The following is a 13,969-nucleotide window of genomic DNA, read 5'->3' on the forward strand; positions in this document are numbered from 1 at the left end:
TTTTTATTTGAGTCTAACATCCCTGGCTCAGGGAATAGTGCACTAGACCTGGAGTCAGGAAGACCTGAGTTCAAAAAATGCATGACACATATTAGCTATGTGACCCTGGGCAAGGGATTTAACCTCTGCTTACCTCAATTTCCTTTTTTCTAGAATGAGGATAATAATAGCACCTATATCTCAGGATTGTCGAGAGGATAAAATGAGAAAATTTGTATTCAATAAATCTCAAAGTGCTGTGTAAAAGCTATCATTGTCGATATTTTGATGCTATGACCTGTTTGTCACTAGGGGACACGTAGCAGATGTCCTTGGATTGGATAACAGCTAAAAAAATTGTTGTTCATTGATGTAATAGCATCTTTCTATGCCACAAGAAGCAACAAGTAGAAGAATTCAGGGAAACTTAAGAAAGGCTGACATACAGCATCAAACAGTATACACAACTACAAAAGTATAAATGTATAAAAATGTACAAAAGTATAAAAAGAATCTCAACACTGGGTAATTATAGTGCCCAGACTTGGCCCTGTAGAAGAGCTGACAAAGGACACATCCCTCCCTTCATTGCAGAGGTAGGGAATTATGAGTGTAAAATATCCCACATACTGTCAGACTAGTTTTATGTGTTAATTATGCTAATCTGTTTTTTTTTTCTTTTTCCTTTTCATTTGAAATCTTTGTTCCAATGGAAAGTTCTCAGGACAGGACAAGGTAAGGATTTACTTGGCAATGATGCCAGGGACAATCTGCAAAAGCAGCCCAGGTGCCCACCCCCTGTTCCCAAATAGGCTCACTGAAAATGTCACATATACAGTAAAATCTCATTCTTTGGATCACCTTAAAATCTGGATTACAAATGCAATCTTTTCAGTCATTGAGCAGTGTATATGAAAACTTTTGCCAAATTGGAAAATTGACAAGTGAGGTAGCACAAGATGGTTGGTCATATTGAATTTTAATAAGAAGAATTAATACTTTCTAAATCTTTTATTTTTTTCCAATTACACAGAAAAACAATTTTTAACATTAGGGTTTTTTTTTAATTTTGAGTTCCAAATTCTCTCCCACCCTTCCTCCCCTCCTCCCTCATCGAGAAGGACAGCAATTTGATATAGGTTATACTAATGTGGTCTTGCAAAACACATTTCCATATTAGTCATATTGTGAACAAAAACAAAGACTCACCCCTCAAAACACACACACACGCAAGTACGTACACATGTGCACATGTGAAAAATAGTATGCTTTGATCTGCATTCAGACTATCAGTTCTTACTCTGGAGATGGATAGCATTTTTCATTATGAGTCCTTTGGAAGTGTCTTAGATCATTATATTTCTGAGAACAGCTAAGTCATTCACATCACACAATAATGTTGTTACCGTGTCGATATTCTCCTAGTTCTGCTCAATTCACTTTGTATCAGTTCACAAATATTAATACTTTTTTAAAAAATGAAATAACTAACCCCTCAAATGTTGTTTTTGTAACTTTGTAACATTTATACTTCTGAAGTAATTAATGTTTAAAGCTGCATTAAGACTTTTGAGACACTATTTTTATTTTCTGTAATGTTGAACACAAAATTTCTGGAAAACTTTTGGAGTTCCTTCTAAATTTATTTTTTTTCATCCTAGGCCACCTCCTAACAGAGAGGTAGGTAATGGACTTGGGGTGCAGATTTTTTTTTTTTTGCTTGACTATGAATATTTATTATTAGGGCTTTTTTCTCCTTGCTTTCTCAATGGGGGAGGGGATGGCAGGTGAGAAGAAGAGAAATTGGATTTTTGTTCAGTGAAATACTTTTAATTTAAAAAATAAAATTATTTTTCTTCATTCTTTTATGCTTTCTTTATATCAACAAGAAAATATACTATAACCAAAACAAGAAAAAGTATCCATTCAGTCCTATTCACTCATGAGAGCAATATGTTAGATAGTTGGAACAAAGACAGATTCCTTGCTTAAAAGAGATTATAATACAATATGTATGTCTTTGAGAAAAACCTAGCAAACAAGATTCTAAAACTCCAGATATATTGGCGGAGGGGGTTTATTTGCCTTATGGCAAGGATTCTTTATTTTACAAAAAGATTCCTCTAACAGGATCCTCTAAATAATAATTCCGCTGAGTACATCATTAGGTGATCAAGATAGCATTAGAACTCACTTCTGATTTTTAGATGAATCAGAGATGGACATTATTTTGAGTATAGAGGACTCTGGACTTGTGATTTTGTTGGTTAATATGAAATATTTAGAATTATAGTTTAAGACCATGGAAAAGGTATTCAACACTCATGGAACTGACTTACATACAATCTAGGGACAACAAAGTTTGGGAGGAGAAGAAGGAGAAAGAAAGGAGAGAAAGAAAGAACGAGAGAAAGAAATAGGAAAGAAGGAATAAAGGAAGGAAGGAAAGAAGGGAGGGAGGGAGGAAGGAAGGAAGGGACTGTAATCACTGTAAGATTTGTAAAATATATTACATGTATTTTCTCATTTGATTCTTGTCACTTTCAACATGATCTCTTCTTAGCAGTGAGATAAGTACTAAGGACGTTATTATCCTTATTTTACAGATGAGGAAACAAGTTCAGATCACAATTAAGCCACAGGCGCTAGTGATTGAGACAGGATTCAACCTTGCTGTGAACCTCCACATCCTCTTGATCATTTTTTTTCCTTCATCAACAAGCACTCCACAGGGAAGACTTCCTCCATGAATTCAAGAGCCCTTGGCAGATACCCCAATTCCAACCTGAAAATCAATGAGGTTGTTCCAATTGCTAAAAACTTCCTGAGGAAGATAAACAAGGAAAATCAGCTGGGTCTATTCTTGTTCAATTTAAGTTGCTACAATCTGAGGATACTGTTTTCGTAGAATCAATCTTTCAATGGCTAAGAGCCCCCAGGCTTGGGGCTCCCCTTGGGGTTTGGTAAAGAAACACAGAAACAGGGGCAGAGAAAACAGAGTTATTTTTTGGTAAAAAGCAGTTTCTAGCTTTCTCTCACCAAAAATTACTTTATTTTATACATAAGTACATGGATATATAAACATATATATTTATATATCTCACTGTTTTTCAGTCATATCTGACTCTTCATGACCCTATTTAGGGCTTTCTTGACAAAGAAACAAGTGGTTTGCCATTTCCTTCTTCAGCTCATTCCACAGATGAAAAACCTGAGGCAAACAGGGTTAGGTGACTTGCCCAGGGTCACACAGCTAGTAGGTGTCTGAGGCCACATTTGAATTCAGGACTTCTTGACTGGAGCTGTATCCACTATGCTACCTAGCTGCCCTATTTACATGCATATGTATATACATACGTGTGTATGTGTGTATATATGTATGTGCACGTGTACGAACATATATGTGTGTACATGTGTATGTGTGTATATGTACTATGAGTATATGTGGTATATATACTCACATATATAGACATATATGTGTGCATGTAGATAGACAAACAGATAGACAGATGGATGGATAGACGGGTAGGTAGGGATGCATTCCCCAGGACAGTAAAATAAGATAAGTACAGTATAATATGCTAAGTATAATAAGATCCTTGAGGCCATGAACCAGTTTTGAATTTTGTCTTTTCAAAGTAGGCAGGTTGCCTCTCCCCAGTACAATGTAACAAGAATTCTCTCCCTTTTGTATTAGTATCTCTAGCACCCAGCACATTGTAGGCTCTTAATACATACTTATTTTAAAGACAATGATACGAGCTCTGCCTTCATGGAGCTTACAAGTTATTCACGAACACAAATAACTGTATGGTAGGAGAGGTTATGAATGTAAGGTTGAGATACCAAGAGCTCAGGAATAATGTAGCAGAGAACTTGGAGCTAGGAGGGTCAGGGGAAGAGTCCGCACCTTAGCTAAACCTTGAAGGGAAAGAAGGTACTTCACAGGCTTGAGATGAAGAGGGAAGGAGGAGGACATGCCAGGCTTGGGGGACAGGCTAATACAAATGCACAAAGGCAGGACATAGCAGATAGAGTTTGGAGAATAGTTCCTCAGTAGTTTCTAGCTGGAAAATAATTACATAAAACTACTCAGGCAAACAAAACATCTTAGCAGCAATATAGAATTTCAAATAAAATATGGAATGAAATAGCTCCACCAAAAAAAAACATAAAAAGCAGTAAAACTTATAAGAGGCAGTGTAGCTTAGTAAATGGCCTTGGAGCCAGGAAGACATGAGTTGAAAGCCCTGCCTCTGACATGTCTGGGCTGTATGATTCCTGGTACATCCAAACTGCTCAGTGCTCTTAAGTAACTCTAAATCTATAAATTGAAAAGAAGACGCAGGCCTGAATCTAGGAGTATTTCCTGCCCTTGGAGATCTCTATGCCAGTGAACTCACAGGTTCAGTCCCTAGACTAGAAGTGATTCCTTTCATTACTATAAAAATATTCACTATGATCCATGACAATTCCAAAGGACTCATGATGAAAAATGCTATCCACCTCCAGAGAAAGAACTGATAGAGTCTGAATACAGATTGAAGCATACTATTTTTCACTTTCAGTATTTTTTGAGCTATTTTTTCTTTGGGTTTGTGTGTTCTTTCACAACATAACTAATATGGTAATATGTTTTGCATGACTGAACAAGTATAACCTATCTCAAACTGTTTACTGTCTCAGGAAAGGAGAAGGTGAGTGGGAGAGAGAAAAATTGGAACTTAAAAATTTTTTTTTAATGAATGTTAAAATTGTCTTTATATCTAAGTGGGGGAAAATAAAATATTATTTTAAAAATATATTCACTGACTTGGGGAGAGAAGGGGATATCCAGAGAAATTATGCTGAGGAAGCAAACCGTGAGTCCTTGGGAGCAGAGTGGGCGAGGTTGAGGAGATATTTACTGGGCCTAAATCCAATCCAATTAGGCCAAGCCTTTGAAATAGCAAAGGGATGCCAAAAACTCTTGACCTTATAAGGCCAAAAACTAAGGTGAATGAGAACATCAATAAGTAACTGACTAATATGTCTAGTTCCTCATCTATATAAATTCTTGTAAGGATAATCTAAACATACGTCACTGGACATCCTTGATGGAGATATTAAAAAAGAAATGAGAATTTTTCCTCTTTTTTTCTTTTTTAAAATCTGCACATCAGCAAACACAAACACTTCTAGAAATGAAAAAGAGAAGAGTATTATACATGAAACCATGAACCTCACTGTGAATCACTTGATTTTTGGTGAGTAGGGAATTTGTTGTTGTTTTCAATTGTATTCAGCAAAAGTTCCAAAACCTGCTCCCTTCCTGTTCCCTTCTGACCTTCCTTCTCTTGTGTCTTTCAATAATGCTTTTCTTCCATCCTTCCTTTTTTTGTATCAATATCAGTGGGCAGCCTTTCCTCCCCCACTTCCTCCCCTCAAAAAAAATTTTTAAACCCTCTCTTATAAGCATAGTATATTGCAAGACATATACATATATTGGACATGTCCAATTTTGCACCTCTCAATTTCATCCTCTGGAGTCATTGATGATCATTTCATTATTGAGAGTTCATAAGTCTTTATAGTCATTGAATAAACTGTTCTCCTGACCACTTCCCTCTGCATCAAATGTTCCTAGGAACCAGTCCCTTTCACAATTTCCTGTAGTGTGAACATATTCTATCACTTTCATTTTCCAGAGTGGACATTCCTTTAATAAAACAGGCAGATTTGCAGAAGTAACATCCCACAGTAGACCACATCTTTACCATGATACAATTGACCAAAAGAGGCACAGTGTCCTATTGTGTTTATCAGTTGTTTTTTAAGCCATTTGATTGGGAAGATCAAAACCTCTGCTTAAGATTCTCTTCCAGCAACATGGAAGATGCACTTGCATGATGCATCAAAATTCCTTGAAAGATATGAGAACAGAGTACCTTGTTCTGCTGTTCTGCTCATGGTACATGCCAGGCAAGACATAAAATAAGGAGCTGCATGCTCACCAAAGGTATTCACCACTGTCATGGAAGAAATGCAAAGCAAAGTCCAAGTTGAAAAGGGATTCCTTTAGATGGTGAGGTCCTACCTGTGCCTTTATTTGAGAATGATGCCTGTTGGTTAATCAGTTCCTAGATAAATGCCAATGATTCACCTTGATTCACCTTCAGGATAAATAATAAAACATTGTGTTTGATTTTCAAAGTCCTTCATAATGTAGCTTTTCTTGTCTTCATATACCTTGCTCTCCTCCACTTATTTTTTAATCCAGTGCTGTCCTTCTCATAAGACAGAGTCTCCCCACTCTAGGCATTTTCACTGACTGTCCCCCATGCCTGGAATTCACTCCCTCTTCATCTCCTCCTGCTGGCTTCTCTGAGTTTGTTTAAGTCTTACCTAAAAGCCCATCTTCTGACAGCTAGGTGGTGCAGTGGATAGAGCACCAGTGCAGGAGTCAGGAGGACTTGAGTTCAAATCTCATCTCAGATACTTGACACTCACTAGCTGTGTGACCTTGAGCGAGTCACTTAACCCCAATTGCCTCATCCTGGGTCACTTCCAGTCACCCTGAAGAATATCCGGTCACTGGATCCAGATGGCTCAGGAGGAGAAAGTGAGACTGGTGACCTGCACAGCCCTCCATCACTCAAAACAAAGTCAAGTACAAGTCATGTCATCATTTCTCTGGTGGCATGGTCTTCTTCCGCAACGAAGGACGAACACACACACAAAAGCCCATCTTCTACAAGAAGCCTTTCTCAATCTCCCTTAATGCAAGTGCCTTCCCTCTGATGATTTATCTTCAATTTTTCCTGTATTTACCTTTCCTGTACATAGTTGTTTGCATATTGTCTCCCCCGTTAGACCACAAACACCTCAAGAGCAGGAACAATGTTTTGCCTTTCTTTGTTTCCCCATCACTAAGAACAATGCTTAGCAGATGATAACTTAATAAATGCCTTAATAAATGATTATTGATGACTGACTCCTGGATGAGACAAATCTGTTAGTCAACAAGCCATTTATTATGCACTTAACTATGTGCCAAGCACTATGCCTTTAAGAGCTAAAGATGCAAAGAAAAACAAACAAAAACAGTCCCTTGCCCACAAGGAGCTTATATACTAAGGGGAGAGATAAAATAGGTACATCAAAACACATACAGAGTATGTATTCTTTCTGAGAAGATCTGTTAAATCTAATCATGTATACAAAATCTACAAAAAAGAAAAACTCATATTATGGCATGCCGTTGGATGGGCAATCTATAGAGCTTGTCTATTAGTGTATATATGTATATATATATAGTAGAATATTTTAGTAATACATATTAGTATAATAATATATAACATTCTGCAGCTAGCTTATCCATTTGCCCTATTTGTTCAGGATGTAGTTATTTTTCCACTATCTATCCAACACACACACACACACACACATGCATATATAATGTACATACATATATATACACATACATATTATAGAAAGCATATCTTAGAAAAAGTGTGTAATGGATTACCTGGTCACAAAATTAAACCAGAGAAAGAGGAGAGTGGCCTAGATTCTTTCCTAGAAATCATGAAACTTGTTCCAAAAACAAAGGTCCAGTCTTTAATATCAATATTCTACACATCTTGTTTTATGGCTCAGTAAGTCATGAAACATAACAGTCTCTGGAGAATGAAAAATGAACATCACAAGAAGAAGTGCACAGCAGGTGGGAACAGGCTTTAACACAGAGTAAGTAACCAGCAAGAACTAGAATAAAGGATATCAGCCCTTCCCAGTCATTTCCACAACATGCCACCTGCCATTTGACTGTCTTCTCCATCTTTCTCAATCAGAAACTTGGACTCTGTCCCTTGAGACTTTGAGTTCTAATGGGTGAATTTTGATTTAACTTACTGAAATCAGGCCTTCTCAGGGGTGGGCTGGAGCCCATTCCTACTAGATTTTGAAAGCCAGTTGTTAAATTTTCATGGTTAAATTTACACCGCCGAAATAGACAAAGCCTACAAATTGATCCTTGATTTATTGTTTAAGTAAGTGATGGGAGAAATGCTGACAATACAGATTAAATTTAAGAGTGTCATGCGTACTTTTTTTTTCTAGACAGTTGGCTATAAAACATTTGCCAGTGTACAACTGCTCAGGCATCTTCCCAGCTGGATCCCTTCAGCATGTTACCTTCTCTGGATAGAATCTAAGCTTCTTGAGGGTATGGGCTGTTTTGCTTGCTTGTATTCCATTAGTATAGTGCTTGGTGAATAATCAATGCTCAATGAGTACATTATCTACCTAACAATGGAGGCATATATTTTCAAAAAAGATAGATTGGTCACATGACTTGAACAACAGACAGCTCCTGTCTCTACTGGCATCTTCAAGAAATCAGGAGAAATCAAGAAAGACCCCTACCATGTTAGATGGACACCCCTGTGGCAAAGTTATGGGAGGACTTGGGTAAGAGCCACACTGGAGATCCAGATATGGATGAATTGCAGTCTGGATGTCATTGGTCAAAATATCCACACCAGTGAGAGCACAGATGTATTTGAAGATCCCAGTAATGATGTTGTATTTTATCCTAGTAGGGTTAGGGAGCCACAGAAAGTTTGGGGGTGCAGTGTTAATCAGCAAGTTAAAGATCTTCCCCACCCATTAATGGGCCTACCCATGAAGAAAAGCTTGATTAGGGGAGACCTACAAGTTTTGTTAATTTCTAATGCACTGGTTCTCAAGAGTTGTGATAACCTCTGGCTCTGAAAAGTGAATAAAAATATTGAGGTGAGGTTTTGTTTTGGGGCTTACTCATTGGAAGTGCTTGTTTGGCCAGATGAGACTCTGGGAAGCTGCTAAGGCTTTGAAAACTCAGGTGTTGGTGCTTCTCTCTGGCAACTATGTATGTATTGTCAGACAGTTGGAAGCCCTATCTGTTGATTATTATTTGTTTGTATTTTCTCTGAGGTTCAGGGTGCTAACTTTTTCCTCTGAACTAAATAAATGATATATGTGCTTGATTAAAGTGATTGTTGACCTCTCAAAAATTACTTTCCTTTTAGAAAAGTAGATCAAAGAACCTGTGATAGCAGACCATCCTGTGTATGTCAGAGTGCTTGCTTTTACAGGGGACAGGGGAATGACATGGTCGGTTAGACCTACGAATTTAGAAAGATTATTGGCAGTCATTTGAAAGATGGGTTGGAGAAAAATATTTAGAGTAGCACTCTTTTCTATATCAAAGAACTGGAAACCAAGGACATGCCCATCATTTTGGGAATGGCCACAAAAGGGATATTATTGGGTCATAAGAAGTGATAAAAGAAAGGGATTCATATAAAGCTGGGAAGACTTCATGTACAAATTCACTTCAGGGTAAGTGAGCAGAACCAGGAGAACAATTCATACAATGACTGCAGTCATGGAAAGGAAAGCAACTTTGAAAGACATAAGTATTCGAAAGAATGAAACGACCAGTCAGGACTTCAGAAGATTTCTAAAGAAACATGTTTCTCACCTCTTGGCAGAGAGGTGATGGACGAGAGCTACAGAAGGAGACGTGCATTTTCAGTAACAATGTGTGGATTTGTTTTCCATGATTATACTTACTAGCTACATGAATAGGCTTCTCTTTGTGAAGGGGAGAGTTTTAAGAGATAATGATAGAAATTCAAAAGAAAAGTGAAAAACATCAAAGAAAACTTTAAAAATACACAAAAGTACAAAAGGGTCACAAAGACAGTTTTGTAGATTTATTAAAACAAAGCACACTTTTTATTAAAACAGGACTGAACATAACAGAGGTTTGCCAATTTTTTTGTTCATACACTGCAAAGTTTGTTAAATTCATAATAAAAAATATTTTAAAATGTATTACTGAAGAGAGAGAAATAGAAGCTGGGAGAAAGGTTTGGAGGCAAAATTTACAAAAGCTAACTTCTCTTCCACTGGCCCTGAAATTCCAAGCAACAGTTTATTTAATTGTTCGGATTAAGGCAGTGAAGTATACTCGGTTAAGTCACTGTTTAAATGGGGCTAAAATGTTGACATTTGTTAATGCCTTAGAAGGACCCACTGATATGCTGACTGGAGATAAACGTACCAGATTAGCAATCACCTAGCAGAGGTGCCAAGCAACCAAGAAAATGAGAATGGACAGGGACTGGTCAATGTTGATGGGGATTGGGATAGGTTTGAATAAGTGGGAATTGGTAGGAGTGGAGGAGAAGAGACAGGTCAGGTTGAAAGATGAGACTAAATTATCTCGATGCGTAGTTTTACTTGGGGCCAGTTCAGCAAAAAAGGGAAATATCGGAAAGTTTTCCTCTACCTCCAACCAAGAAATCTGCAGGTCCATGAGCCATTAGGAGTCCTTCCCAAAATTCTCTGCTCCCTCTAAGCCCAGGTGTGTGTGTCTTTGTGGCCAGGGGTGGGGGTAGGTTTGGACTTTGAAGTCCTGGTCAGTTTGGATTTGAAAAATCAGGGAATTAGAGAGGGGTTGATGTTTATTCAGACCTTTTCTAAAGGGGTGGGGGAAGAAAGGCGGTGGAAACAATAGTAATCACCCTCGTCCCTGAGGCCCTAAAACCACCTTATCTCTAGAGATAATGCACCTTCCCCTAGGCATCTGCTTTGTGTGATTCCTCAGTCCTCCCCCTCCACATTCCTCTCTTCTCTCACACCAACACCTGCTTATTCTCCCACCCCCACCCCTAGAGGCAATGGAAGAAGTTTCTAAACTTACTCTGGGGGAGAGACAGAAACAAAGAGAGACTGACCCTATTCACTTTTCTCAGCTGTTCAAAAGAGATTTAAACTCCTTTGGGACTTATGAGTTTTGAAACCCCTTTAGGATCTCTCTGTCTCTGTCTCTCTCTGTCTCTGTCCCTCTCTGTCTCTCTGTCTCTCTCTCTCTCTGTCTCTCTCTCTGTCTCTCTGTCTCTCTCTCTGTCTCTCTCTCTGTCTCTCTCTCTGTCTCTCTCTCTGTCTCTCTCTCTCTCTCTGTCTGTCTCTCTCTCTCTCTCTCTCTCTGTCTCTCTCTCTGTCTCTGTCTCTCTCTCTCTCTCTCTCTCTCTCTCTCTCTCTCTCTCTCTCTCTCTCTCTCTCTCTCTCTCTCTCTCTCTCTCTGTCTCTCTCTCATTCACTCTCCTGTGCTGGGAGAAGGAGGAAGGCAAAGGGGCTCAGATCTAGAGAGGGTGAGATACTTCCCACCATTCCCTACAAAGCATTCAGGGATATAAAGGAGAATTGAGCCGGGGGATTCCCAGAGGTCAGTTCTTTTGGCTTTGTCTCATTCTCACTTTCAAGATCTCAGCTGAAGCTGAGGAGCAAGGATGTAAAGGTGGGCAAAGAAAGAAAGAAAGAAAGGGAAAGCAGAGAAACAGCTACCATTGAAAATTACACTTCCAGAAGAATGTCCTTGATCAAAGGAATCATATCAAAGCTGGAGACTAAATTCTCAAGGATCAATGACCGGAGTGAAGTCTACAACCGTCCATAAAAATAATTGCAGGGCCTAAGGAGGGGAAAGGGTGTGTCTATAAAGGGGTGAGGATGGAACGGAGTGGCTGAGGGAAGCCTGGCTATATTTTAGCCTGGCCCCTCTGACCATCTGTTCTACCTCCCCAGTTTCTTTACTGAGCTGAGAGGGGCCGAAATTAGTCATAGATTTGAAGAAATCAGGATTGAGAGAAAAAAAAATAATTTCTATATGGGGGTAGAGTAGGGTTAAGAGGAAGACTTGCTAAGACAGGTATATGGGCAGGGGCAGGCCTTGTTCTTTTTATCTAACGGAAATTATCATTCATAAGTCTATACTGCCAGAGCTCTGAGAGGGAGGTCAGTAGTTTGAGCACTGCTTTTGGAGTCAGGAAGCCTGGCTTCACATTTTGTCTAGGGCATTCACTAGCTATGTGACCTTGGCCTACTTAGCCTTGGGGCTGGTGAGGGCAGTAAGGATCCATTCAGCTTCCCTGGGGCAAAACTGCCCCAGGTTTTTGGAGCTGAGCAAGTTAAACTAAAGCTCTAACCCAGATAGAGCCTTATCTTCATCCAGATCAGACACCCGGGCCTAGCCATCAACGCCACCTTGACATCCGTCCTGACTCAGGGGAATAATAACCCAGTCACCTCTGTGGCTGCTACCAGAAGGAATGTGCCCAACCACTGTACCTTTATACGGCTCAATTCCTGGGATTCTGAATCACTGACTACCTCCTCTCAGTTCTTCTACTCGCTCCCTAGTTGTCCCAAAGGTCTGTCCTGGACCATCTCCTCTTCTGGAGTCTGCATCTGCAGTTTAATTATCATCTCCATGCAGATGTCTCCCAAATCTATTTAGCCAGCACTGTTCCCTCCCCCCCACCCCCCACAGCTCCAGTGCCATGTCTTTCACTGTCTGTTTCAAACGGGATGTCCTGTAGATATCTCAAATTCAACAAAATCCTCTGTCCAAACTGAACCTACTATCTTTACTTCCCCTCTTTCTCTGCCCCCCCAACCCCAACACCTCTACCTTCTAAATGCTCCTTTTTCTGTCAGGGGCATGTCCTTCACCCTCTAATCCATAGACACAATCAGCAGCCAAAACTTGTGTCCTTCCACCTCTCTCGACACTCTCCTTTTCACTCCACTTATTCAACTACCACTTTACAAAAGGCTCTTGGCACTACTTTCCGGGACTTTTGCAATAGCCTCTGAACTGAATCTCCTTTCTGGCCTCACGTCCCCCTTCTCCACATCCTCCATAGTAGGAAAAGTGATTTTCCTAAAATGCAAGTCTGATCATGACACTCTCCTGCTTAATAAAACCCAGTAGTTCCCCCATCAAGTCCAGGATCATATATCACTCCTTTCACTTACCTTTTCAAACTCTGTAAAACTTGGCCCTAACCTACTTTTACAACTTTACTCTACATTATTCCCTTTCTCACACTCAGCAGCACAGCTATATCTCCTAAAAATGAATCTCCACCTCACTTCTGCCTCTTAAGAATCCCCTTTGTCTGAAACCCCTTTGTTTCCTTCAAAATTCTGCTCAAGCAACACTTTCTATATGAATCCTTTCCTGACCTCCTGCCAGTCTCCTTCCCTACCCCACAAAAAAAGTCACCTCTTTGGGCAAAGGTGTCAAAAGTTTTCTCACCTGGAAGTTTCCCATGCCAGTGAAATTGCAGATCCAGTCCCTATCCCTACGATATAATGTAGTTTTATTTAAGATGTAATGTAAATTAGTTCTAATAATCCCAAATATCAGTTAATCCAAGGATTTTTGTTTTATCTGGGAATGTTCATTGAATTCATCTAATTTGCATACACTTATTTTTACAAGTATTGTCTCTTCCTAATAGAATGTAAGCTCCTTGATGCTGGACTGTCTCATTGTTTTTTACTTTACATCCATAGAACCTACTACCTTTGATCCCCAGTATCTGGTACATAACTGGTACTTAATAAATGTTTACTGACTGAGTGGTTGACATTGCAATATGGTCTTCCTCTTTTCGGAACTCCTATAGCACTTACTCTCTCCTAAATGCTGCCCCATGACAGTTCTTGTATTGCTCAAACCCTAATTCAGTCAATAAACATTTATTAAGCACTTACTATATGCCAGGAACTGTGCTAAGGAATGAAGATATAAATGTGAAATACAAGAACAGTTCCTGCCCTCAACCAGCTTGAGAGTCTTACAGGGGAGGTAATAGACAGATGAAATCTGTAAAGAGAAGAGGGAAGAAGGTACCCAGTCAGAGGGATGTCAGAGTTCAAAGGAAGGCAGTAGGGTGGGAAATGAAGAGATGGCTGGCCTGGGAGCCCTCCTTGAATGAAGCTCTCCAATCAGAGAGCACTCACATTGGGGATACTGATACAGAGAGGGATACTGATAAGATCTGAGTACCAAGGCTTGTTGGATGATAAGATTGGGGGGGAGGGGAAGGCGAAGGGGGAATGAAGGAGAAATCAACAAATACTTACTAAGCATATTACTAAGATCAGATAG

The 13,969-nt window shown here is 39.4% G+C and overlaps 1 long non-coding RNA gene across 1 annotated transcript; it reads left to right on the forward strand.

Annotated features, from left to right (window-relative positions):
• The first annotated feature begins 694 nt into the window (after window positions 1-694).
• On the forward strand, window positions 695-2,713 carry LOC140534125 (uncharacterized). The gene is made up of 3 exons (XR_011977166.1): window positions 695-714; window positions 1,641-1,659; window positions 2,586-2,713. It is a non-coding gene; the product is annotated as an uncharacterized lncRNA (long non-coding RNA).
• The last annotated feature ends 11,256 nt before the right edge of the window (window positions 2,714-13,969 follow it).

Source organism: Notamacropus eugenii, chromosome 3 (assembly GCF_028372415.1).
Source record: "Notamacropus eugenii isolate mMacEug1 chromosome 3, mMacEug1.pri_v2, whole genome shotgun sequence".
NCBI lineage: Eukaryota > Metazoa > Chordata > Mammalia > Diprotodontia > Macropodidae > Notamacropus > Notamacropus eugenii.